Here is a 27,756-nt window from a genome sequence, read left to right on the forward strand (position 1 = left end):
TCCCACCTGATGCGGATCCCAAACCGCACAGCAGTACTCCAGAATAGGGCGGACAATCGTAGTGTAAGCAGTCTCTTTGGTAGACCTGTTGCACCTTCTAAGTGTTCTGCCAATGAATCGCAGTCTTTGGTTTGCTCTACCCACAATATTATCTACGTGATCGTTCCAATTTAGGTTATTTGTAATTGTAATCCCTAAGTATTTAGTTGAACTTATAGCCTTCAGATTTGTGTGACTTATCCAATACATGGGAAGAAACTGCAATAACACACAAGTCATGCACACAAAATACGGAATGGTTCACAGAGCGTAAAAATTAAAGTATCTAGGGGACTATACACAAACAAGATGATTAAACAGGGGAATCCAACATGGAACGAATAGAAAAACTTCAGACAGCGTACATAATGACATTTACGCACTACAATGAAACAAACATTTCAGTACAGGCCGAACTCAGGTGCTTCAATACAATTGTACTACTAGAAGCACCCTACGCATCGGAAACGACCACAATCGGAGCATCAGGCATGACAGAAACAGAAGAAACAGAACCTAACATTATCAGAAAAAAATTTGGAGCGGTACACAGAGATGGGATATTGACGAAGACAGCAACCAAATAATTATACGAACACGGCAAACCCACACTAATGCCCAGAAAACGCCAACTAATATCCTGTGGACACATAAACATAATGAGCAACAACAGAGTCACAAAGAGGATTTTTGATGTAGCAAACAGCTCATAAAAAAAGCTATATTGGTTTCAAGACATAGAAGAAGAGCTTAATCAAGCAGGAATCAAAAGAAAGGAAGATAACATGGAAGTTATGGACAGAGAAAAGGAAACAGGAATGCAGTCAAAGACTGAAGAGATTTTGGGAAGAGAAAAAAAAGAGGGAAACAAGATAAAATTGAGTAAACTTGTAACAATCAATTTCAACACTGTCTTAAGGGCAAAATTTTGTATCAGTAATAAACATTCACGGAATACAGGGAATACAGATGGCCAAAAAGTGTTTCCATGATTCTATACCAGGAAGATGTTGTTGTGGCCTCCACTCTGAAGACAGGTTTGATGGAGCTCACCACATCAGGCTATCCTTTGCAAGTCTTCATATCTGCATAACTACCGCAAGCTACATCTATTTGAACCTGCTTGCTATTGACAAACCTTTGCTTTCTTACAATTGCGCCGACTAAACGATCCTGTGACGTGTGTTCTTCGTTGTATCATCTCTATCTCTTCTATTAGTCCTGCCTGATAAGGGTCCCAGAGTGATGAGCAAGTAGCACCTATACACTAGCGACTTTTCTATCTTTTGCTCAAGGTAATGAACACGCAAACTGTAATCGGAGTTCTAAGGTCTAGGGGACTGATGACCTCAGAAGTTAAGTCCCATAGTGCTCAGAGCCATTTGAACCATTTTTGTAATCGGACTCAAATCGGCATGTGCCAAGAGCAGAGTGCATTCTCATCTGCCTCGCCCGGCTGCAGCCGTTGGTAAGAAGAAAAGCTGGTGAAAAATGAGGCAGGGGTGACCGTGCTTTGGGCTTCTACCACCTCAGACTATCCACTCTATGGTAAGATTCCAACCTCAAAAAATAGCCCCAGTATCAAATGTGGGAGGAGCGGTCGCCAAGAACTACCTATTTGGACCTGGAGAACAACTTTTTATACTGCCTTCGTTCCAGCCACCGAAATGCAGTCATCTTTGTAACACTGCACCTCCTCGAGGAAGAAGAAATCTTACCTAAATCTTGAGCGAATGAATCGCATCCGAAACCAGGTTCCGAAACACCCCCCTCAGTAGCTCAGGACTCTTTCTTTTATGATATCCTTTCTCTCTAAATTTTTAATAAGTCGTTAATTTGCGCTTGAACTTTAGGGAACATCGAAATAAATTAGGTAACACGATAATAACTTCACCAGCGAGTTATTAATTAAAGATGGGTCTGGAATCTGCAATGATATGTATGGAATATGAATTATTTGTGGTCTCCTCCTTAGTTAGAGGCTTCGTGCGACTGCACGTGTGCGTTTTCCTATACGTGGTGGGCATGACTAGGGTAGTTGTGTTACACACCCACTGCCAGAATTAATTACGAAGAAGTTTTGTGTGAGATGGATTCAGTATTTGTTGAACACATCAATGCTAGGATCTTTTTAGTAGAACGCAACAACTTTTTCGTGCTAATTTGTGACCGTGTATGAATTACTGATCCCCCACTTTACGCCAGAAACGAAGTAAGAAGAAATGCGATGGATGGAAGACGGTGATATAGCATGCAAAAGAAGAGATCGGTGTCTCCTACTGAAATATGTATGACCAGTGTTTTGCAAAATGGGTTATTCTTACTAATTATGTTACGAAGTGTAAAGCAATAACTGTAGAATTTGGTGACTCTACACCTACTAGATGAAAAAGTAAATCGTGTAAAGAGACGTGGCATGCAAAGAAACAAATCGCTATTTTTTAGGACTACGTATTTTCTCAAGAAGGTAATTTTGCTATAGGAAAACAGAGATTTGGTCCATATCTAACGGTATATTAACTGGATGAGAAAATCATAGCTGTAATCCTGTTATGCTGTTGATAACCTGAAACCTCTCCACTGTAGTTTGTAAAGATGTACTCCGTATAAGATAATGGTTTCCTGTAGTGAATTTGGTTCACCACGTAAATACACGCGTGAGCCAAGGTATAAAGCAAGAGACAGACGCAGAAAATTGCTGGGACGGGTTATGATCTAGAACAGGAAAAGGTAACTGCCGGCAGAAATAATTCTCGAGTACTGTAATACTATTACCGGTAAAAATATACGTTTTCGTATTAGGTGCATTGTGCTCTCACCTGCTGCATTGTACTCCCTATCAGCGACCTCAGTAGTCATTAGATATCGTGAGAGAGAGGAATGGGGCGCTCCGCGGAACTCACGGACTTCGAACATGGTCAGGTAATTGGATGTCACTTGTGTCATACGTCTGTACGCGAGGATTCCACACTCCTAAACATCCTTAGGTCCACTGTTTCCGACGTGATGGTGAAGTGGAAACGTGAAGGGACGCGTACAGTACAAAAGCGTACAGGCCGACCTCGTCTGTTGACTGACAGAGACCACCGACACTTGAAGAGGGTCGTAATGTGTAGATAGGCAGGCATCTATCCAGACCATCACACAAGAATTCTAAACTGCATCAAGATCCACTGCAAGTACAGGGTGATTCAAAAAGAATACCACAACTTTAGGAATTTAAAACTCTGCAACGACAAAAGGCAGAGCTAAGCACTATCTGTCGGCGAATTAAGGGAGCTATAAAGTTTCATGTAGTTGTACATTTGTTCGCTTGAGGCGCTGTTGACTAGGCGTCAGTGTCAGTTGATGCTAAGATGGCGACCGCTCAACAGAAAGCTTTTTGTGTTATTGAGTACGGCAGAAGTGAATCGACGACAGTTGTTCAGCGTGCATTTCGAACGAAGTATGGTGTTAAACCTCCTGATAGGTGGTGTATTAAACGTTGGTATAAACAGTTTACAGAGAATAGGTGTTTGTGCAAAGGGAAAAGTTCTGGACGGCCGAGAACGAGTGATGAAAATGTAGCACGCATCCAGCAAGCATTTGTTCGCAGCCCAGGAAAATCGACTCGCAGAGCTAGCAGAGAGCTGCAAATTCCACAATCAACTGTATGGAGAGTCCTTCGAAAAAGGTTAGTTATGTCCGTAACTACCTGAACGTCAACTACCCGAGGCGATGGATCGGCCGCCAGGCAGCCCGTGACAGAGCACTTCATCACTGGCCTCCAAGAAGCCCTGATCTTACCCCCTGCGATTTTTTCTTATGGGGGTATGTTAAGGATATGGTGTTTCGGCCACCTCTCCCAGCCACCATTGATGATTTGAAACGAGAAATAACAGCAGCTATCCAAACTGTTACGCCTGATATGCTACAGAGAGTGTGGAACGAGTTGGAGTATCGGGTTGATATTGCTCGTGTGTCTGGAGGGGGCCATATTGAACATCTCTGAACTTGTTTTTGAGTGAAAAAAAACCTTTTTAAATACTCTTTGTAATGATGTATAACAGAAGGTTATATTATGTTTCTTTCATTAAATACACATTTTTAAAATTGTGGTATTCTTTTTGAATCACCCTGTACTATGACAGCTAGGCAGGAGGTGAGAAAACTTGGATTTCATGGTCGAGCGGCTGCTCATAAATCACACTTCAAGCCGGTAAATGCAAACGACATCTCCCTTGGTGTAAGGAGCGTAAACATTGGACGATTGAAGAGTGGAAGAACGTTGTGTGGAGTGACGAACACAATGTGGCCGTCCGATTGCAGGATGCGGGTATGGCGAATGCCGGGTGAACGTCATCTGCCAGCGTGTGCAGTGCCAACAGTAAAATTCGGAGGCGATGGTGTTACGGTGTTGTGTTTTTCATGAGGGCTTGCAGCCCTTGTTATTTTGCGTGGCACTATCACAGCACAGGCCTACACTGACGTTATAAGCACCTTCTTGTTTCCCACTGTTGAAGAGCGATTCGGGGATGGAGATTGCATCTTTCAACACGATCGAGCACCTGCCCATAATGCACGGTCTATGGCAGAGTGGTCACGCGATAATAACATCCCTGTAATGGACTGGCCTGCACAGAGTCCTGACCTGAATCCTATAGAACACCTTTGGGATGTTTTGGAACGCTGACTTCGTCCCAGGCCTCACCGACCGACATCTACGAGGTGCGGCTAGAAAAAAACCGGACTGATGCTGGAAAAAACATTTATTTACAATTATTTACAATTTCATGTTATCTCCTTCAATGTACTCTCCTCCTCGGTCTCTACACCGCTTCATACGAATTTTCCACTGTTCATAGCAATGCTGCAGATCATTTTCGGTAAGTCCATACATTACTTCCGTCGCTTTTTCTTTTGCTGCTTCAACAGTCTCAAATCTAGTTCCTTTCAAAGCTGACTTGACTTTAGGGAAAAGAAAAAAGTCACAGGGGGCCAAATCAGGTGAGTAGGGTGGATGATCTAAGATGGGAATGTTGTGTTTTGCCAAAAACGTCTTCACTGACAACGCACTGTGAGCTGGGGCATTGTCTTGGTGAAGGATCCATGACTTTTTTCTCCACAAATCGTTCCGTTTTCTCCGTACTCGCTCACGTAGGGTAGCCAGGACGCCAATCTAGTAATGCTGATTCACTGTTTGTCCCTCTGGTACCCAATCAATGTGCACAATCCCTTTGATGTCAGTTTTTGCTGACAATGGTCTGCCAGTGCGAGTGTCATCACTGGTGTCTTCGCGGCCATCTTTAAATCGTTTAAACCACTCAAACACTTGTGTTAGCGATAAACAATCATCGCCGTACACTTGTTGTAACATTACAAACGTTTTACTTGCAGATTTTCCTAGTTTGAAACAAAATTTGATGTTAACACGCTGTTCTTTCTGTACACTCAACATTTTCCGACGCACAGACAAAACGTCAACTACTTAAAACAGACGCCACGGGCAGACTGAGTGCAGGAGGTAGATGAAACTCGAGCAGTAGGCGGAGCGAGAGTCACGTGACAGGCCACGCGACTTTCAGCCTTATTGCATTCGTTTTATTGTTTCACCAGTACTAGTCCGGTTTTTTTCTAGCCACACCTCGTATACCTCTTCTCAGTGCTGCACTCCGTGAAGAATGGGCTGCCATTCCTGATGAAACCTTCCAGCACCTGATTGAACGTATGCCTGCGAGAGTGGAAGCTGTCTTCAAGGCTAAGTGTGGGCCAACACCGTATTGAATTCCAGCATTACCGATGGAGGGCGCCACGGACTTTTAAGTCATTTTCAGCCTTGTTCCCGGATACTTTTGATCACATAGTGTATATTAACAAAGTAATCAAGAGCAAATAGAAACTGTGAAACTATTTCTGAGTAACTTAAACACGAAAAGGTGAGAACAGTATAACACAAATTGAGGACTGAAGAGCAACGCAAAACTGCCACATAATAGTATGAATCATACTTTTTATTATTTAAATAATATGTAGAGTTTACTTGTGATCAAAACCTCGGAGGCCTGCATAAACTGATAGGAGCGTGTGAGTAATAAAAAAAGGATAAGGATCTTTATTTTTTCTGTTACTTGTGACTCACAATACACTCAGCGACTAAATTTATTTTCGAATCCACAGCTGTGGGGTGAAAGTTCTCGAAATATCCAAGAAAACGTATCAGATATGTAGATGAATTTTAGATTATTGTAAAGGAACCAACGACGTTTAAGTTTGAAACAGTCAACATCTCATGAAAGTGGCGCTGTTGCAAAAAAGATCAGTTTTCATGCGAGCAATGTATTCATGCGATGTTCATTTCTGACATACTTGACATATATTCCGAGTCTTCAGATACGGACATCTGAAACAATTGCTGAACCACTACAGGCAAATACTGAATCCGTTGAATGTTGCAGCCTTTTGTATTAAATTTTACTGTATGGAGGAACTCTTATGGAGTTGGACCATCTACGGCTGTATTGAGATACACAGTTAGGAATTACAGAATTTCTTTGAAAATTCGTAAGAATTTCATTGTTAAAAGAGGGCCTCTTGACACAGCTTAGCTGCATCAGGAAGCTGCTTGGCTACCTTCTATTCGGTGGGCACCAGAAAGTAACATGATTAATGTCCTCCACGCCTTCACTTTTGCAATTGGGAAAAGCTTTTCACCAATCCTGTACCAGTGTTGTCTGGAAGAGCCATGATTAAACTTCATCCGAGTAACTATTGGCTGAACTTCAAATGACTCGATGATTTGTAGGCATTTTTTGGATGTATTGATCTATAATGTCTACCATTAAGCTAAAATGGTTTCCATTCTTTATTCAGTTTTTTGTTCTTTGTTGAAATTTGACTACAGCGAATAATACGCATTATGGAAGCACGTATATTCGCTATGGTTGACTGTAATAGCGCCGTTTTGATGTTTATCAGCCATTTCATTGGCATAAAGGCTGGCTCTGAGCACTATGGGACTCAACATCTTAGGTCATAAGTCCCCTAGAACTTAGAACTACTTAAACCTAACTAACCTAAGGACATCACACACACCCATGCCCGAGGCAGGATTCGAACCTGCGACCGTAGCAGTCCCGCGGTTCCGGACTGCAGCGCCAGAACCGCTAGACCACCGCGGCCGGCTCATTGGCATAAAGACCACAGTCTCAAGTTGCCCACCGTATCGTCCACTGATTGTAACCGAACAGTCGTTACAACCATAGAGAAAACATCTCAGGAGTGAGCATTGCGTTCTGCGCATGTTGTCAACATTAAACCAGGATTGTCACGTGTTTTCGGGACTTCGCTGTGCGTGTGTGCTTTCCGCAGAGTTTGAAGTTTATAATATCAAGAGTTTTGTTGTGTTTTCACCGTTTGTTGATAGTGTAATAGCGATGGTGAATTACTGTTGTTGCTACGGATGCAAAGAAAAATATGTGAAAGGAGGGATAGTAACTTTTCATGGGTACATACCATTAGCTCTAATTATAGTTATCATATTTGTAAGAGACACTGTATATGTTTAAAAATTTCGAGACGCATTATAATTAAGGCTTGATTCTGTAGACCTATTTTGCTACGATTTTATGACTATATAATAGATATTACGGCTAGTACAAAAGCTTACAAACAATCGCTTCCTCTCGTAAATTTGCTAGTGGAACAGGAAAGGGAAAGGTTAGTTGTTTCAGCAAATACTATCCTCCATGCATTTATCAGTGACGTGTCGATTATGTATATAGATTTGAAAGACAGGAGACAGATAAATTCAATAGAGTGGGAGTGTGTAATTGTCTTCGTTTAATATGTGTGTCCAAACCTTTTTGTTTACTATAAAGTTACATTAGGAGACCATGTTAAGTGTGTCTAGAACATGGAGAATGATTATGTGTGATTTATATTTTAGTTTCCGGGAGGGTGAACAGCGAGTAAATATGTGGATCCAGAAAATAAGGAGGATTAATTTTGTCCGCTCAAAATATTCCAAAGTATGTTCAAAACACTTTGAAGAGGAATGTTTAGACAGAGAAATATTTGCATGTGTGTGGCTGAAGGTAGATGCTATACCAACTATTTTTAATTTTCCACAGCACCTACTACCAAAAGTACCCACACGAAAAACAACTGTAAAACGAAATTTGTCAGGTTCGCATATATAACTTGTGGTTATCATATTTCCTACTTTCTTTCACTGAGAAATATGTTTCATTCTGCATTATTTGGCATAAGTTTGTACACTGAGATGTCTGTTTCATCTTTACACTCAGACACCTTGACAAACTGTGATGACAATAGTGCAAAAAGTCAAGATGAGCGTAAAATATTAGTAAACATGTCCCCAAACTCTTTCATTTGTGTCACTTTCCACTTCCCTTAATGGTGTTATATGGGTCGACTGTTACATGACCAACTGTATTTGCTTTACAGTATATTTTTCTCCGATCGCCTTTTTTCCCCTTCTTACTCAGTCTACTATTTATTTAATAAACTGGGAGCAAGTACGTAAAATGCGTTAAATAAATACTTCAAACTGTCACCAGTAAGAAAAATTGTGCTTTAGGTCGCAAAAACGAGAAAATAAATACGCAGAAAAAAAGGACGAATTAGCAGGGATATAATCGCTAATGTGTGGCAAATTCAGTGTTTTTCGGACACTTGCAAAAGTACTAGCGTACTGTCAAGTCGTTTTGCAAGACTATCATTGCAAAAATGTACGTCAGGCTCTGTAATAGTATAAAGTGCCGTATCATACCGAAAACTACAAAAAATCGAGTGCATCTGAACTGTGACACCTATCGCAAAGAAGCAGAATGCAATATCACTTGCCCTTAAAAGTTACGTAGCTGGTTTATTCCCGGTATCAAATGGATACTGTTAAAATGTCTGCGCAACATATATAAATAATCCACGACACGTAGGAAAAGAATCAGTCTGTACTAGGGATCTAGTGACATTCTAAATATACAGGGCGCTATACGGACAAACACACGACGTCTCGAGAACACGTGACCAGGCCGGCAATGTATGTTGACAACACAAAATCTGTTCTGCGCATGTGAATGCTCACTCCAGAGATATTTACTATATTGTTACAACATTAACAGTCGCTGCGGCGTTACGTCGTATGGTTTTTTAGACGCATCAAAGACGAATGCGAATCTGATAACATGATTTTTTTCATCCGTACAATGCACTATGACTTTAAGATATATAGTACGGCTGTTAGTTCTGCAGTCATGTCAGATGGTTCTTCAGACCGTTTAAAGCGGTCAGATTCCTTCCCCATTTCTTCGCTTTCCGATCTCTGTACGCACGATCTATACTGGTTGAGTTTTTTCTTTTTTTGTTACTTACCCTCTGTGTATATGGCCTACTGCGGCCCCAACTGTCGCAAGTAAACTCTATATAGGCCTACTATTTATTTGTTTTGTGTAATTAATGTTCTGAAGGGATTCATCCTTAATAGTAGGTATCACAAAAGACAAGTAGAATGGGTTTCAATAATACATTACTTGCTAAGTAATAATAATTTTCTTTCGATGATTAACGACATTGAAACATTTGACAGCATGGGCACCGAAATACTTGAGAGCATATCCTGCTTGTAATTGGTGGCCAGTGAAGGTGTCTACACTAACATCGTATATTTTCTCTGACACTGTTGTCCTCTTACACAGGGCAAGCTTGAATGTAAAATTGGCTGCTAAAAACGATTTCCTCAGAAAAGGTGGCACTTCTAATATTTCCAAATAGTCCATATGCGTCGATATTGAGCTCACCTGCGCTACACATTTACGCAGGGCTTGTACTGGGTATTCTATGTTTTAGAAAGGCCGAAACGGATAGTCCCATAGTCTACGTGCGACCTCGTCAGGATGCTCTGAGATGGGGGTGTAGAAATTAAGTAAAAATTTATTTAGTATAATTGCTTCTTATTTAGAACACATTTACATGGAACTTGTTGCGGCAGGAGTAGTTGGTATACCATATTTTTCAGAAGATTTCATCTTTGTCAGAAAGTATTTTCTCCCTTTTACGTATTTATAAAATTCAATGCAAGTCAGATTGTAGTTAAACTGGCACTGTAAGATTGATTCCACAGTCCCTGGCAGAAGTCCATTTCTTTCATTAAGTCCGCCGCGGGGACATCAGCGAAAATACCCTTTCCACAGTGGTGTTGCGTGCAGGAATAGAAAACGAATACTCGCATACTCTTAGCAGTTGTCATTTACGTTCAAGATTTCCGGTTTCTTTAAGAAAGTAAATCCACCTTCCTTCCACGGAATGTTTATACTTCCATTCTTCCGAGTCACTCTTAGTCTCTAGAAAGCTCTGCAGATACATATATTCCTGAAAATAATTATAGCCTGAAATCTTCGTACCATTTTTAGTGAGGTATATAATAGTGGTTTCAATAATCATCCAATCTGATTTTCAGATAGCGTCATCCGATCAAATATTTGATATGCATTGAAAGAAATAGCCCATTTTTCTAAGTAATCGAATACTGTGATATAGAAAACCATTATCTCTTCCTCAAATTTCGAAATCAAATTAATTATTTCTTGGTTATGGTTCTCATTCTTTAATTTGCTCAAATTCTTCTTGGTTTGCATGCCAATAAAAGTGGCAGACTTCCTTTCATTCAAACATATTTGAGTGTCGATTATTATATTTCTTATTTCAATTATCGAGACTTTATTCTTCTCCACGCTTTTTATAGTTTTTTCAAACAGAACCAAGCTTGACCACAGAAACATGAAGTAAATTTCACTGGTCGAACCACGGAAAAAATCTGAAATTATTTTGGGTGGACTGTCTTCGGCGTCAAAAAATTATTTTAATGAAATCCAAAGCTTAAGAATTCTCTCATCTTCCGCCATTACCGAAAGCCATCTTATTTTTGAGGGAGGTAGAAGAGCGTGATGATTGACATCAACGTATAAGCAGAACTCTTTCGTCTTCTTTGTCCTTGGTGTGTATATTGAAAAATAATTAAATATTTTCATGACGATTATTTCAATGTCGACAGTTAAGACTCCAGTATTATGGAGAATGTGGACAGAGCATCCAATTCTTTCTACATTTTTTCCAAGTTCTTCTTTAATTTAGTGAAACGCATTCCGCTGGCCGCTTCGATGAAGCCCTCCGAAATTGGTAATGTCTCCACAAAAAGCGATTGAGTTATCTAATGGGATTTACAGTTGTCCCAAAGTGTTTAGACAAAACTTTTCAGTTCTCTCCGATGTTTCCTTATTCAGTGAATCAAATTTCAGCACCTTCGGCTGGACTCCATCAGTTTCAGTAAAGTATTGAACAACTAAAGGAAACATCTTTTCAGCCTTTTTTTTTTTTTTTTTTTTTTCGATGCGCTCGGTGCCTGTGCTGCAAAATGAAACTTCTTGCGATTGTTTTACGCATTCGAACACGGAGTGTGGCGTGAAGCTTTGATCTTGTCTGTAGATTGCTTTGCGGCGACTTTGGAGTCATGATACATTGCAGCATTCAGTTTTACGATACATTGATACTGCTGCCCTGCTCATATGATACGCAATTTCTACCCGTTGAAACCGTGCGGTCACTATGTACAGGTGGAAGATAGTGTTGCTTAGTTGTTTGTATGTTCTGTGAACCATAACTGCGACCCCTCGTTATGGTGCTGTGATTGCAGAAACAGCGAAAAAAGCGTACCAAATTTAAACGAACGCAAAATCTCTAAGACTAATGATCTTTTACAGAAGCTCGTAATTTAGAGCAGACTTCAATGCGAGATGCTTACAATAATTTCCACAACGAAAATTTATCTCGAAACCTGGCAGAAAAACCAAAGAGATTCTGGTCGTATGTAAAATATGCTAGCGCTGAGACACGGTCACGCCTTCTCTGCACGACAGCAATGGAAATACTATCGATGACAGTACTGCCAAAGCAGAGTTACTAAGCACAGCTTTCCGAAATTCCTTTACCAAAGAAGACGAATTAAATATTCCAGAATTAGAATCAACAACATCCTCGGAGTAGTGAAGCAACTTAAATACTTTAATAAAAGCAAGTCTTCCACTCCAGACTATATAACAATTAGGTTCTTTTCAGAGTATGCTGATGCAATAGCTCCATACTTCACAATGATAAACAACAGCTCGCTCGACGGAGGATCCGTACCCAAAGACTGGAAAGTGGCGTAGGTCACAGCAGTATTCAAGAAAGGCAGTAGAAGCAATTTGCTAAATTACAGGCCCATACCATTAACGTCGATATGCAGCAGGATTCTGGATCAAATATTGAGTTCGAACGTTTTGAATTACCTCAACGAGAGCGGTCTATTGACACACAGTCAACACGGATTTAGGAAACATCGTTCTTATGAAACACAACTAGCTGTTTACTCACAGGAAGTGTTGAGTGCTATTGACAAGGGATTTTAAATTGATTCCGTATTTCTAGATCTCGTGAATGCTTTTGACACTGTACCTCACAAGCGGCTTGTAGTCAAATTGTGTGCTTATGGAAGAATATCGTCTCAGTTATGTGACTGGACCTGCCAGAGAGGTCACAGTTAGTAGTAATGGAGGGACAGTCATCGAGTAAAATAGGGGTGATTTTTGGCGTTCCACAAGGCAGTGTTATAGGCCCTCTGCTGTTCCTTGCTTATACAAACGACTTAGGAGACAATATCAACAGCAGTCTTAACTTCGGTAATACGATAAATCAGTCAAATCTAAAGGCTGTAAATTCTACTAAATACGTAGGAATTACAATTACCGACAACTTAAATTGGAAAGAACACATAGAAAACGTTATGCGGAAGGTGAAGCAAATACTGCATTTTATTGGCACAACACTTAGAAGATGCAACAGATCTTACTAAACAGACTGCATACACTACGCTTGTCCAGCTTCTGGAGTACTGCTGTGCGGTGTGAGATCATTATCAGATAGGATTAATGTAGTACATCGAGAAAGTTCAAAGATTATCGCAAAATAAGAAAGACGGAAATGATGCAGTATTTGAGGTGGACATCCTTAAAACAAAGGCGTGTTTCGTTGCGTCGGAATCTTCTCACGAAAGTTTAATCACCAACTTTCTCCTCCGAATATGACAATACATTGATGAAGCCGACGAGTATAGGGGGAATCATAATAAAATAGGGGATACCAGAGCTCGCACGGAAAGACGTACGTTGGCGATTTTTCCACGCGCTTTTCGGGTTGGAATAATAGAGAACTATTTTGAAGGTGGTTCGATGAACCCTCTGCCAGGCACTTAAAAGTGTGATTTGCAGAGTACGTATGTACTCATAGATGTAGATGCAGACATTTGAGAGAACTAAAGGACTGATGATACCTGATTACTTTATAAACTGTTGTTAGATCTGCAGCAGTAACGAGCAGTTCTTCCTGTGTATCTTCTTTGATCTTGAAGCTTTGATGTCGAGGCTACCGCCAATCTATTTGTCTGAGTCTTCGTAGAAATGTGATGACTCACATCTGCCTTACCTCTGTGAGTTACTGAGATGAAACAGCCACAAATCTCACTCGACGTTTCCTGATCCCTCATTCCTAATTATCATCTGAAAAGTGAGACTTTCTCATTCCATCCTCACGAATTATCCTAAGCTATGATAAGTTTATTAAGTGGTAAACAGTCGACAATAATACTTTTATCATTGAAGTACACGTCACTATACACTTCAAGTCTTTTATACCCGCAGTAAACACTTCAAACATACTAACTTGCAGTCGTTGTTAGTATTACGTTTAGAAAGAATCGTCTTATCAGGTCGCCATTCAAATGGGAGCTGCCTGATTCTTTCGCGTGGCGCTGCTTAAGTAGTTCCAGCCCTGTACTACTGGAGAAGTGTGGTATCTTCTCGAATGATGACGCTAGAATGCTAGATCTAGAAGGATTTTGCGTCGTCGACACAGGACACGCAACATGCAACGCCATCTGTGAGAAGACCTTGTTCAAGATAAACTTGCTGACACAGATGTGGGCTGCATTTACATGTTGCGCTAATAGGTGGCGTTACTTCGATACTTAAGCCAAGCCGGTAACAGTATTTTGAACAATCGGGACAAAATTGCGTCTTGTCGAGATGTCGGGATAAGACGGTCCATAATGGTGACGATCCTGATTCATAGGGACGAATGGCAACCCCATTTCACTATTAATGCTTCATATAATTAGCCATCTACAGCTAGGGAAACCACTTATACACCAGAGGGAATTATAATAAACCAATAATAAGAAAAATTTGGGGGAGGAGAGTGGGTGAAAATGGGGGATGAAGAAAGGCGGAATTGGGGGGAGGGGCCAATTGGCTTTAAATACACAGAAAGGGGGAAGAGTGAGACAACCTGGGCTCTTAGTACTATGGGACTTAACATCTGAGGTCATCAGTCCCCTAGAACTTAGAACTACTTAAACCTAACTAACCTAAGGACATCACACACATCCATGCCCGAGGCAGGATTCGAACCTGCGACCGTAGCGGTCGCGCGGTTCCGGACTGAGGCGCCTAGAACCACTCGGCCACAGTGGCCGGCAGTGAGAGAGGCTAAACTATATAATCAAGACTGTGTGTCTTCTGTGGCGGTGGGGGTTGGGGATGAAAGTCTGTCTGGAAATATTCACTTTGATAATGGTGTATTTATTAAATATGTGGATAAAATACAGGGTGATAATTATGAAACTATATTAAAGAAACGTAAATTAGTTACAAACTAGCGCGTGCACACACTTTATTCAAGATGTAAGCGTCACTACAGATATTTGGATTTAGGTTATGACATGTTGGATGTGCCTCCCATCATTGGCAATGAAGTGGCGCAGAGGAATAGCGAAGTTCTGCATGACACACTGAAATGTCGGAGCATCGGTTCTGTCGATGACCTCCTGAATCGCTGTTTTCAGCTCGGTAATGGTTTTGGAGTCATTGCTATACATCTTGTCTTTAATATAGCCTCACAAAAAGGAGTCGCATGTGTTCAAATCTGGAGAATATGGCGGCCAATCGAGCGTCAGGCCTGTGGTCTCTGGATACCCCACAGAGCCAGAACGCGGTCCCCAAATTGCTCCTCCAGGACATCAAACACTCTCCTGCTTCGAAGACGTCGAGCTCTGTCTTGCATGAACCACATCTTATCATTTGGATAATGGGGATGCAATCATCTTCCAAAACCATCGCGTATCGTTCGGTAGTCGCTGTGTCGTCAAGGAATATCGCACCGATTATTCAGTGACTGGGCACTGCACACCAGATAATCACCTGCTGAGGAAGAAGAGACTTCTGGATCGCGAAATGCGGTTTCTCAGTCCCCCACATCCGCTAATTTTGCTTATTGATGAAACCATCAAAATAAAAGTGGGCTTCGTCGCTAAACCAAACCATATTCACATCAAAGTCTGTGGACAACAGAGTTGGCGAAACACAACCGCTGTTCCATGTTTCTGGGGCTTAATGGCTGATGGGTTTAAATTTTGTGTGAGAAGAGATGTAGGTTTTCGACAACAATTTGTCGCAGTGTCTCCCGTTTGATCTCGCCTGTTGTGCAGCTCGTGTGATCGATTTCCTAGAGCTGATTTGAGGCACAGCGCTTGTGTTTTCAGGCGTTTTCACCCATTCTGAACGACCGACGTTGCCAGCACTGTTATCACGGACACTACCCGTTCTCTCACACTTGCAAATCAAATTCCTGATTATTAGCACACTTTGACCGGTTTTCTTCAGCTTGAACTCGGTCGAAAACTTCCTTTGAGCCGCAGTTGGGCTGTTACTGCTCGCATAGTAGGCGTTCACGAGCGTAATACGCTTAGGCATTCTGTACCGTGGCATTTTCACGTGCAAATGGCCTATAACAACAAAGAGCGTGCGCATGCGCACAATAATTTCCGTCATGTCCTGCGGCCAACCGTACTTCGCTGTCAAACCGTTCAGAAGTTATGACGATTTTATTTCATATAGTTTTATAATTGTCACCCTATACATTGCGAATGTGTGAAGAACAGGGTTTTAGTAGTTTACTTGAGATGTTAGCAACTCCGTGAAAGTCTTTCTTCTGAGAGAATTCACTACGTTCTTAATTTATTTGGTATCAGTAAACATCTACATCTACACGACTACTCCGCAGTTCACAATTAAGCGCCTGGCAGAGTGTTCACCGAACTACCTTCAAGGTATATCTCTACCGTTCCACTCTCGAACGGCGCGCGGGGAAAACGAGCACATAACTCTTTCTGTGCGAGATCTGACTTCTCTTATTTTATCATGATAATCATTTCTCCCTACGTAGGTGAGTGCTAACAGAATATTTCCACAGTCGGAGTAGAAAGTTGGTAACTGAAGTTTCACGAGAAGATCCTGCTGCAACTAAACACGCCCTTATTTCAGTGATGGCCACCCGTGTTACTCTCTTTCCTATTTCTCGATCATACAAAACGTGCTGCTGTCATTTGAACTTTATCGATGTGCTCCGTTAATCTTATCTGGTAAGGATCTCACACTGCACAGCAATACTCAGTAAGAGGGCGGTCAAGCGTCCTGTAAGCAGTCTCTTTAGTTGACCTGCTACATTTTCTAAGTGTTCTACCAATAAGTAGAAGTCCTTGGTTTGCTTTAGCAACAATATTATCCATGTTATCTTTCCAACTCTTGTTATTCATAATTGTAATCATGAAGAACTTAGTTGATCTACAGCGTTTAGAATTGTGTTCTTTATTGCGTAACCGAAATTTTACCGATTTCTTTTGGAACTCACGAGTATGACTTCACGTTTTTCATTGTTTAGAGTCAATTTCCACTTTTAGCACTACGCAGATATCTTGTTTAAATCATTTTCCAACTGATTCTGATCATCTGATGACCTTACAAGACGGTAAGTGACAGCATCATTTGCAAACAATCTAAGAGGGCTGCTCAGATTGTGTCCTGTGTCTTTTATATAGGTCACGAACAGTGTGTCTTTCGTATAGGTCAGGAACAGCAGAGAGCCTATAAGACGTCTTTGGGGAAAGCCAGATATTACTTATGTTTTACTCGATGACTTTCCATCAATTAACACGGACTGTAACCTTTCTGACAGGAACTCACGAGTCCAGTTGCCCAACTGAGGTGATATTTCACAGCCACACAATTTCATTAGAAGATACATGTGGGGAACGCTGTCAAAAGCCTTCTGGAAACCTAAAAATATGGAATCAATTACACATCCTCTGTCGATATCACTGATTACCCATCACAGAATAAAGACCTAGTTGTGTCTCACAAGAACGATGCTTTCTGAATCCGTGCTGACTACTTGTCGGTAAACCCCTTTCTTCGAGGTGATTCTTAATGTTCGAGCACACTGTATGTTTCAAAATCCCACTGCAAATCGACGTTAGTGATATGGGTCTGTAATTCAGTAGATTACTTCTATTTCCTTTCTTGGGTGTTGATGTGACTTGTGCAAGTTTCAAGTACTTAGGTGCGGAACTTTCGAAGAGCGAGCTGTTGTATATGATTGCTAAATATGGAGTTATTGTATCAGCAATCTCTGATAGGAATCTGACTGGTATACAGTCTCGAGATGATGTACTGCCTTCATTAAGTGATTTTAGCTACTTCGTTACATCGAGGATATCTACCTCCAAGTTACTCATGTTGGCAGTTGTTCTCCGACACGAATTGTGGAATATTGTCTTCGCCTTCTTTGGAGAAGGAGTTTCGGAAAACCATGTTTAGTAACTCTGCTGCAGTGTCACTATCATCAGTGACATCGCCATTTTTATCGCTCAGTGGAGGTACTGACTGCGTTTTTCCGCTGGTATATTTGACATATGACCAGACTCTCTCTGGGTTTTCTGCCAGATTTCGAGACAAAATTTCATTGTTGAAGTTGCACGCTAAATTCCGAGTTTCTGTAAAACTTCGCCAGTCTTGGGGATTTTGCGTTGTTTTAAATTTGGCTTCCTCTATTCGTTGCTTCTGCAACAGTGTTCTGACTCGTTTTGTGTGCCATGGGAGATCAGTGCCATCGCTTATCAATTTTTGTGGGATATGCCTCTCAACTCCGTCGATCCTACACTGAGGTGACGAAAATCGTGGGATATGGATATGTATTTATGAAGAAGGCGGTAGTATCGCTTACACAACGTATAAAATGGAAATACATTGGCGGAGATGTCATTTGTATTCAGGGGATACATGTAAAGAATTTTCATTTGTATTCAGGTGATACATGTGAAGAATTTTCATTTGTATTCAGGTGATACATGTGAAGAATTTTCATTTGTATTCAGGTGATACATGTGAAGAATTTTCATTTGTATTCAGGTGATACATGTGAAGAATTTTCATTTGTATTCAGGTGATACATGTGAAGAATTTTCGGACGGGATTATGGCTGCACGACGGGAATTAACAGACTTCGAACGCGGAATGGGAGTTGGAGCTAGACACATGGGAAATTCAATTTCGGAAATCGTTAAGGAATTCAAAATTCCGAGATCTACAGTATCAAGAGTGTGCCGAGAACACCAAATTTCAGGCATTGCCTCTCATCACGGTCAACGCAATGATCGACGGCCTTCACTTAACGACCGAGAGCAGCGGCGTTTGCGTTCTCGGTGCTAACAGACAAGCAACACCGCGAAAATAACCGCAGAAGTCAATGTGGAACGTACGACGAACGTAGCCGTTTGGACAGTTCGGAGAAATTTGGTGTTTATGGGCTATGGCAGCAGACGGCCGACGCGAGTGTCTTTGTTTACAGTACGCCATCGGCTGCAGAGCCTCTTCTGGACTCGTGACTATATCGGCTGGACCTTAGACGACTGTAAAGCCATATCCTGGTCAGATGAGTCTCGATTTCAGATGGTGAGAACTGATAGTAGGGTTCGAGTGTGGCTCATACCCCACTAAACCACGGAGACAAGTTGTCAACAACGCACTGTGAAAGTTGGTACTGGCTCCATTATGATGTGGGCTTTGTTTGAATCGAATGGGCTGATCATTGACTGCAAGTGGATTTCTTCGGCTACTTGGAGACCATTTGCGGCCATTCATGGGCGTCATGTTCCCAAACAATGATGCAGTTTTTGTGGGTGACAATGTGCCATGTCACTGGGACACAATTGCTCGCGATTGGTTTGAAGATCGTTCTAGACATTTCGGGCGAATGATTTGGCCATCCAGGTCACCCGAAATACCTTCACTGGAACATTTATGGAACATAATGGAGAGGTCAGATCGCGCACAACATCCTGAGTTGGCAACACTTTCGCAATTATGGACGGCTATAGAGGCAGGATGGCTCAATATTTCTGCAAGGGACTTGTCAATCCGTGCCACGTCGAGTTGCTGCACTACACCGCGCGAAACTAGGTCAGACTCGATATTGGGAATTATCCCACGACTTATGTCACCTCAGTCTGTTTCTTTGAATTCAAACCACATCTGGTCTATGGTCTAATCAGATCAAGTGTGTTATATCCTAGCCAGTAATGCCAACCGAGCCCGCTGCCAAAAAGGTTGGCGGCATCAAAGTCCGGACGCCGTCTGCATAAGCAGCGCCAGCGATACAGGAAATCGCCGCAAGTCTGCGCGCGCCACCGCTGGCTTCTGGCTTCTTAAGCGCTGGAGTCGCGAGCGCTAGGACAGTTCTGTATTCGCCGCTCAGTTGTAGACTCGCCACCGAATTGTGTACTTGCTAGTCCGTTGTGTGTTCATCGCAGCAGAGTTGCTGTTTGTCGTCAGCCGACGCCGACCTAGCCGCACCGATTCGAACTAGACAGATTTCTGTAGACCATGTTCACCACTGTGTTCTGTATCGTCGATAATAAAGATAAGTACCGACTTTCATTTAATCCGAGTGTTTGGGTTTTCATCTTTCTGTTCACTGTTCCAGCGGACCGGTCGGCCCGCTATTAAAAGTGTGGCGGTGACTTCGTAGGCCGTTTCTACAGCAAAGTGTTGTCGCTACGAAGGCCGTCACAAAAAAGTGAATTTTTATCTGCTTTCTTTTAAACAGATGTACTTCGTATTTATTTTTGGTGGGTTTGGATGCTACAACAGCCTTGTAGTCACTGATCCCTCTATTCGTCATGATGTTCCCTTTGTGCGCAGCATTATTTGTTACTAAGAGGTTAAGTACAGAGTTTCAGGGAGAGCATAAGGGAACAATTGACAGGAATGGGGGAAAGAAGTACAGTAGAAGAAGAATGGGTAGCTCTGATGGATGAAGTAGTGAAGGCAGCAGAGGATCAAGTAGGTAAAAAGACAAGGACTAGTAGAACTCCTTGGGTAACAGAAGAAATATTGACCTTAATTGACGAAAGGAGAAAATATAAAAATGCAGTAAATGAAGAAGGCAAAAAGCAATACACACGTCTTAAAAATGAGATCGACAGGAAGTGCAAAATGGCTAAGCAGGAATGGCTAGAGGACAAATGTAAGGATGTAGAGGCTTATCTCACTAGGAGTAAGATAGATACTGTCTACAGGAAAATTAAAGAGTCCTTTGGAGAAAAGAGAACCACTTGTATGAATATCAAGAGCTCAGATGGAAACCCAGTTCTAAGCAAAGAAGGGAAAGCAGAAAGGCGGAAGGAGTATATAGAGGGTCTATACTAGGGCGATGTACGTGAGGACAATTTTATGGAAATGGAAGAGGATGTAGATGAAGATGAAATGGGAGATACGATACTGCGTGAAGAGCTTGACAGAGCACTGGAAGACCTGAGTCGAAACAAGGCCCCGGGAGTAGACAACATTCCATTAGAACTACTGACAACCTTGGGAGAGCCAGTCCTGACAAAACTCTACCACCTGGTGAGCAAGATGTATGAGACAGGCGAAATACACTCAGACTTCAAGAAGAATATAATAATTCCAATCCCAAAGAAAGTAGGTGTTGACAGATGTGAAAATTACCGAACTATCAGTTTAATAAGTCACAGCTGCAAAATACTAACGCGAATTCTTTGCAGACGACTGGAAAAACTAGTAGAAGCCGAATTCGGGGAAGATCAGTTTGGATTCCTCTAGAAATATTGGAAGACGTGAGGCAATACTGACCTTACGACTTATCTTAGAAGAAAGATTAAGGAAAGGCAAACCTACGTTTCTAGCATTTGTAGACTTAGAGAAAGCTTTTGACAATGTTGACTGGAATACTCTCTTTCAAATTCTAAAGGTGGCAGGGGTAAAATACAGGGAGCGAAAGGCTATTTACAATTTGTACAGAAACCAGTTGGCAGTTATAAGAGTCGAGGGGCATGAAAGGGAAGCAGTGGTTGGGAAAGGAGTGAGACAGGGTTGTAGCCTCTCCCCGATGTTATTCAATCTGTATATTGAGCAAGCAGTAAAGGAAACAAAAGAAAAATTCAGAGTAGGTATTAAAACTCCATGAAGAAGAAATAAAAACTTTGAGGTTCGCCGATGAGATTGTAATTCTATCAGAGACAGCAAAGGACTTGGAAGAGCAGTTGAACGGAATGGACAGTGTCTTGAAAGGAGGATATAAGATGAACATGAACAAAAGGAAAACGAGGATAATGGAATGTAGTCGAATTAAGTCGGGTGATGCTAAGGGAATTAGATTAGGAAATAAGGCACTTAAAGTAGAAAAGGAGTTTTGCTATTTGGGGAGCAAAATAACTGATGATGGTCGAAGTAGAGAAGATATGAAATGTAGACTGGCAATGGCAAGGAAAGCGTTTCTGAAGAAGAGAAATTTGTTAACATCGAGTATAGATTTAAGTGTCAGGAAGTCGTTATGAAAGTATTTGAATGGAGTGTAGCCATGTATGGAAGTGAAACATGGACAATAAATAGTTTGGACAAGAAGAGAATAGAAGCTTTCGAAATGTGGTGCTACAGAATAATGCTGAAGATTAGATGGGTAGACCACATAACTAATGATGAAGTATTGAATAGAATTGGGGAGAAGAAGAGTATGTGGCACAACTTGACAAGAAGAAGGGACCGGTTAGTAGGACATGTTCTGAGGCATCAAGGGATCACAAATTTAGCATTGGAGGACAGCGTGGAGGGTAAAAATCGTAGAGGGAGACCAAGAGATGAATACACTAAGCAGATTCAGAAGGATGTGGGTTGCAGTAAGTACTCGGAGGTGAAGAAGCTTGCACAGGATAGGGTAGCACGGAGAGCTGCATCAAACCAGTCTCAGGACTGAAGACCACAACAACAACAACAACAACAACAAGAGGTTAAGTATTTCTTCGCAACTATTAACACATCTAGTGGACACCTGAATTAATTGTTCAAAATAATTTTCTGAGGAATCACTCAGTACAATTTCGGCCGACCTTTTGTGCCTACCGTCGGCTTTAAATATGTACTTTTGCCAATATATCGACGGTAGATTGACCTCACCACCAACCGTAATTGTATGAATAGTGTACCTGTTTGAAATTAGATTCAGATTTTCTTTGAACTGTTAAACATTTGCATCGTCTGAGTCAGCGTATCAGTAAAACGAACCAATTACGAGGATTGAAACTTAAACAGTGGCAACTATTTATGCACAACCGATACAATAGAGTTATATGTTTGCACCTGTTACTGTCCTTCAAAGTAGTCACCAGCGTTGTGTGGAACCCATTGCCAGCGATGTGGAAGGTGTAGTATACCGTTAACAGAGCCTGTTCTGCTGATGATGCGAATGTAGCGGTCTATTGGCTGTCGAATCTCTGGAACAGCTCTGATGCGAATGCCACGAAGTGTTTCCTTCTTCGGAATCAAATCGAAGTCACAAGGACTTAAGTCCGGGGAGTATGGTGGATGGTACAGTACTTCCCAGTCCCATCGACCGAACAGAGCAGCCACAGCTTGCGCTGTATGCGCCCGCGCATTGTCGTGCAAAATGATGGGTGGGTTGTGCAGAAAGTGTCGCCGCTTTTTTCGCAAAGATGGTCGCAGGTGATGCACCAAAAACGAACAGTAATACTGTGCACTGACGGTCTGCCGTGGAGGATCGTAATGCGTTCGGATAACACCACCACAGTCGTACACGAGAATCACCATACCTTTAGACCGCTCCATTCGCACCATCGACAGAACAGGCTCTGCTAACGGTATACTACGCCATCCACATCGCTGGCAACGGGTTCTACACAACGCTGGTGACTACTTTGAAGGACAGTAACAGGTACAAAAATGTAACTCTTTTGTATCGGTTCTGAATAAATAGTTGCCACTATTTAAGTTCCAAGCCTCGTATTAATTTATTCCGGCAGCCAAGTATAACCTCTACCCATACAAACCCACAGGAACTGCAAGGTAAACTACTTCTGACAGCAATAAACACTCTAAAATCAGCTGTATTTAGTGTATCCTTTCTGAACACGTTTAGGTCCCTTGTAAAAATTTCGGTTGAACCTGTTTCCAGCTTTAACCATTTTTCTATACCTATAACGATTTGAGAGTCAGTGTTTTCTATTAGCTTCCCCAACGCAGCTATGACAATTTACAACTACAATACCGGTTGTTGTTAGCTTTAAATTCCTGTGTTTTCCCGGCATCCTTTTAGACTAACGCCCTTTCTGCAGTTTCCCAAGACCTTTTACCTAAAAAAACCGCCCAGTCCACTCCAACCGTCCCGCTACCCATGTAGCCGCTTCGATGTTTGTTGTGTGTAGTGGACCATTGAACTGTTACGCAGAACCCAGAAACCCACCACCCAATGGTGCAAGTAGAGAAATCTACAGCCTACACTGTCGCGGAGCCGCCTGAGCCTCTGATTTATACCTTCCACTCGGTTCTGTACCAAAGGACCACAGTTGGTTCGGTCGACGATGCTACAGATGGTGAGCTCCGCCTTCATCTCACAAGCAAGACTGGCGGTCTTGACCACTTCAACTAGCCACCTGAACCCAGAAAGAATCTCTTCTGTTCCAGAGCGACACACATCGTTAGTACCACCATGAGTCACCACCTGCAGTTGGCTGCACCCTATGCTCTTCATGGCATCCCGAAGCAGCATTTCCACATCTGGAATGACTCCTCCTGGTATGCACACACAGTGCACCCTGGATTCCTTCCTCTCCTTGGCAGTTATATCGCTCGAGGGACCCCATTGCGCGCCTAATGTAGGAACTGACAATTACCAGTAAACCAACCCTCTGTGATCACCCAAACATTGCGGGCCGAGAGGCTTCCTTTGGAACAGGGAGAGCGATTACATCTGGCTTAGGGGTTTCGTCAGCCACAGGCAGTACCCGAAATCTGTTGGTCAGACGAACCAGGCAGGCCCTCCGATCAGTTGCTCTGAAGGCCTTTTGCTGCCTGCCACGCCTTGTAACGATTTTCCAGTCGACCACAGATGAGGGTTCAACTTCAGTCCAGGCAGCAGCTGGGGCGGACACAATAACAGACCAATCGAGGGACATACGGGATGTGCTGGATGTTCCATTGGATCCCCACGTCTTGCCACAGGCAGGCCCATTGGCAGTTCAAATGGTTCAAATGGCTCTGAGCACTATGGGACTTAACTGATGTGGTCATCAGTCCCATAGAACTTAGAACTACTTAAACCTAACCAACCTAAGGACATCAGAAACATCCATGCCCGAGGCAGGATTCGAACCTGCGACTGTAGCGGTCGCGCGGTTCCAGATTGCAGCGCCTAGAGCCGCTCGGCCACCCCGGCCGGCTGCATTGGGAGTAAATGGCTGTGAGCACTATGGTACTTAACACCTGAGGTCATCAGTCCACTAGAACTCAGAACTACTTAAACGTAACTGACCTAAGGACATCACACACATCCATGCCAGCGGCATGCGGTCGCGCGCTTCCAGACTGAAGCGCCTAGAACCGCTCAGCCACAGCGGCCGGCCATTGGCAGTAGCCTCAAGCTGTGTGGCCGAAGCTAACACCACCTGGACCTGCGAGCGAAGGGTCACCGACTCAGCTCGCATCTAAAGACAGCAATCATAGTTCCGATCCATACTAAAGATGGCGAAAATATGGTCTAAACAGTTAATAAACGCAGAATTGTGCCCCATAAATAAACAAATAGGCACGAAATTAACGAGCTTAAACTAAAGAGCACAGAGGAAATTTAAAATAAGTCGCTTCTTATGAGAATGTGTGTCAAACTCACAGAAGAAAACGGTGTCCGCAGATGTGCTGATGCAGCAGCGAAAGCTGGCGCTCGATTCAACCTTTAACATCTTCAATGACTTGGTCTAATATGCTTTGTGATTTGGATCCCCACGTCTTGCCATAGGCAGGCCCATTGGCAGTTCAAATGGTTCAAATGGCTCTGAGCACTATGGGACTTAACTGATGTGGTCATCAGTCCCATAGAACTTAGAACTACTTAAACCTAACCAACCTCGGCTCTGAGCACTATGGGACTTAACTGATGTGGTCATCAGTCCCATAGAACTTAGAACTACTTAAACCTAACCAACCTAAGGACAGCGTACTTTTTTTTATCGTATTCCAAATCAGGTCACGGTACAAAACGCTGTTTACTCGGCAAACAGTCACCAGCCTCGTGCACTTATTAGTAAGTAAATATCGTATGACACTGTTGACCCCATATCTTGCGGATATGTAAAAGTGAGGTGCAGACAGGTGTGATTATTACAGAGCTATCAGTTTAATACATCATGGTTGCAAAATACTAACACGAATTTTTTTCTGAATTATGGAAAAAAATTGGTAGAGGCCGATCTCAGGGAAGATCAGTTTGGTTTCCGATAAAATGTAGGAACACATGAGGCAATACTGACAAGAGACAAGAGACAAGAGACGAAACTGACCTTTCAAAGCAGAGTTACTAATGGCAGCAGTTTTCTGTTAAACGACGACAAAAGTGGGTGGATGGTAAGTTCAAGTGCTGTAGCAAACAGTTTTCGCAAATATACGCCATTCACGCCGACTTTGGGAGCACGAATAAAGAGACAAATATCTATCCACTTCCCTTGCATTATTGCCAAACAAAAGAAAAGAGACATACATTCGTCTTCTGGTGGAAAATATTCCATAATGCAAACCTGCAAACGTGACCACAGATTTCGTATCAGCTGCGATTTCTGCGATTAAAGTTGTGCTACCGATAACGGAAGAGCGTGGATGTTATTTCCACATGAAAAGGTCTCTCTGGAGAAAAGTACAAGATCTAGGACTTACTCGCGTGTACAAAGAAAATGAATAAGTGTGACAGTAAATTGCATATGTGCTGCGCTAGTGTTTCTACGGTCTGAAGACTTGATGTATATTTTCCTCTTCATCCATCTTTTCGTCGTTTCCGCGTGGGTTTGTGTAGGACAGTGCAACTACGAATATACTTCCTCAACAACACTGACAAACTGAATGGCTTCACAGGTCAGAAGAGACGAAGTACGTGCAATTATTATAGAACAACTCTATAACGGGTGATTTATACATATTTATGAACAAATTTCTGTAGCGATCGTCGGTCGCATGTGGGTATCATTAAACAGATTTTAAAATTGCAATATACTCTGATCTCATGATTGAGAACTGCGCTTCTTTGTAGAGTGCCTGACTGCGTTTGCAAGCTCGTTGATTACAACAGCGTGCGCCTGCTGAACGTTTTTCTGTTGCTGAAAGCGCTTTTTAAGCGTAACACAACGTGGAAGGTGCGAACAGGAGCTCTGTGGCGGACGCACTCCTCAGGTGGATGTTGTAACAGCCTTGCAGCAGAAACTTAATCTCAACCATTCACTCCTTGTCCCTCCTAGCCAATTGCGTACTTTTTTTTATCGTATTCCAAATCAGGTCACGGTACAAAACGCTGTTTACTCGGCAAACAGTCACCAGCCTCGTGCACTTATTAGTAAGTAAATATCGTATGGCACTGTTGACCCCATATCTTGCGGATATGTAAAAGTGAGGTGCAGACAGGTGTGATTATTACAGAGCTATCAGTTTAATACATCATGGTTGCAAAATACTAACACGAATTTTTTTCTGAATTATGGAAAAAAATTGGTAGAGGCCGATCTCAGGGAAGATCAGTTTGGTAAAATAGATTAAGAAAAGGCAAACCTACATTTATAGCATTTGTACACTTAGAGAAAACATTTGACAGCGCTGAGAGGAATACTCTCTTTGAAGTTCAGAAAGTAGCATGGGAAAAATACGAAGAGCGGTGGGCTATTTTTAACTTATGTAGAAACCAGACGGTAGTTATAGGAGTCGAGGGGCATGAAAGGGAAGCGATGATTAAGAAGGGAGAGAGACAGGGTTGTAGAGTATCCTCGATGTTATTCAGTATGTAGAGTACATTGGGCAAGTAGTAAAGGGAACCAAAGAAAAATTTGGAATAGGAACTAAAATCCAGGGAGAAGGAATAAAAAACTTTGAGGTTTGCCGATGACATTGTAATACTTTCAGAGACAGCAAAGGACGTGGAAGAGTAGTCGAACAGAATGAACAGCGTCTTGAAAGAGGATATAAGATGAACATCAACAAATGCAAAACAAGGAAATGGAATGTAGTCGAATTAAATCAGGCGATGCTGAGTCAGTTACATTAGGAAACGAAACACTTGAAGTTGTATATGAGCTTTGCTGCTTCAGCAATACATCTGACATTGGCCGAAGTATTAGACTTATATGGCATGCAAATCGTTTCTGAAGATGAGAAAGTTTTTAACTTCGAATGCAGATATAAGTGTTGGGAAGCCTTTTCTGGAGGTATTTATCTGGAATGTAGCCATGTA

Source organism: Schistocerca nitens, chromosome 1 (genome assembly GCF_023898315.1).
Source record: "Schistocerca nitens isolate TAMUIC-IGC-003100 chromosome 1, iqSchNite1.1, whole genome shotgun sequence".
Taxonomy (NCBI): domain Eukaryota; kingdom Metazoa; phylum Arthropoda; class Insecta; order Orthoptera; family Acrididae; genus Schistocerca; species Schistocerca nitens.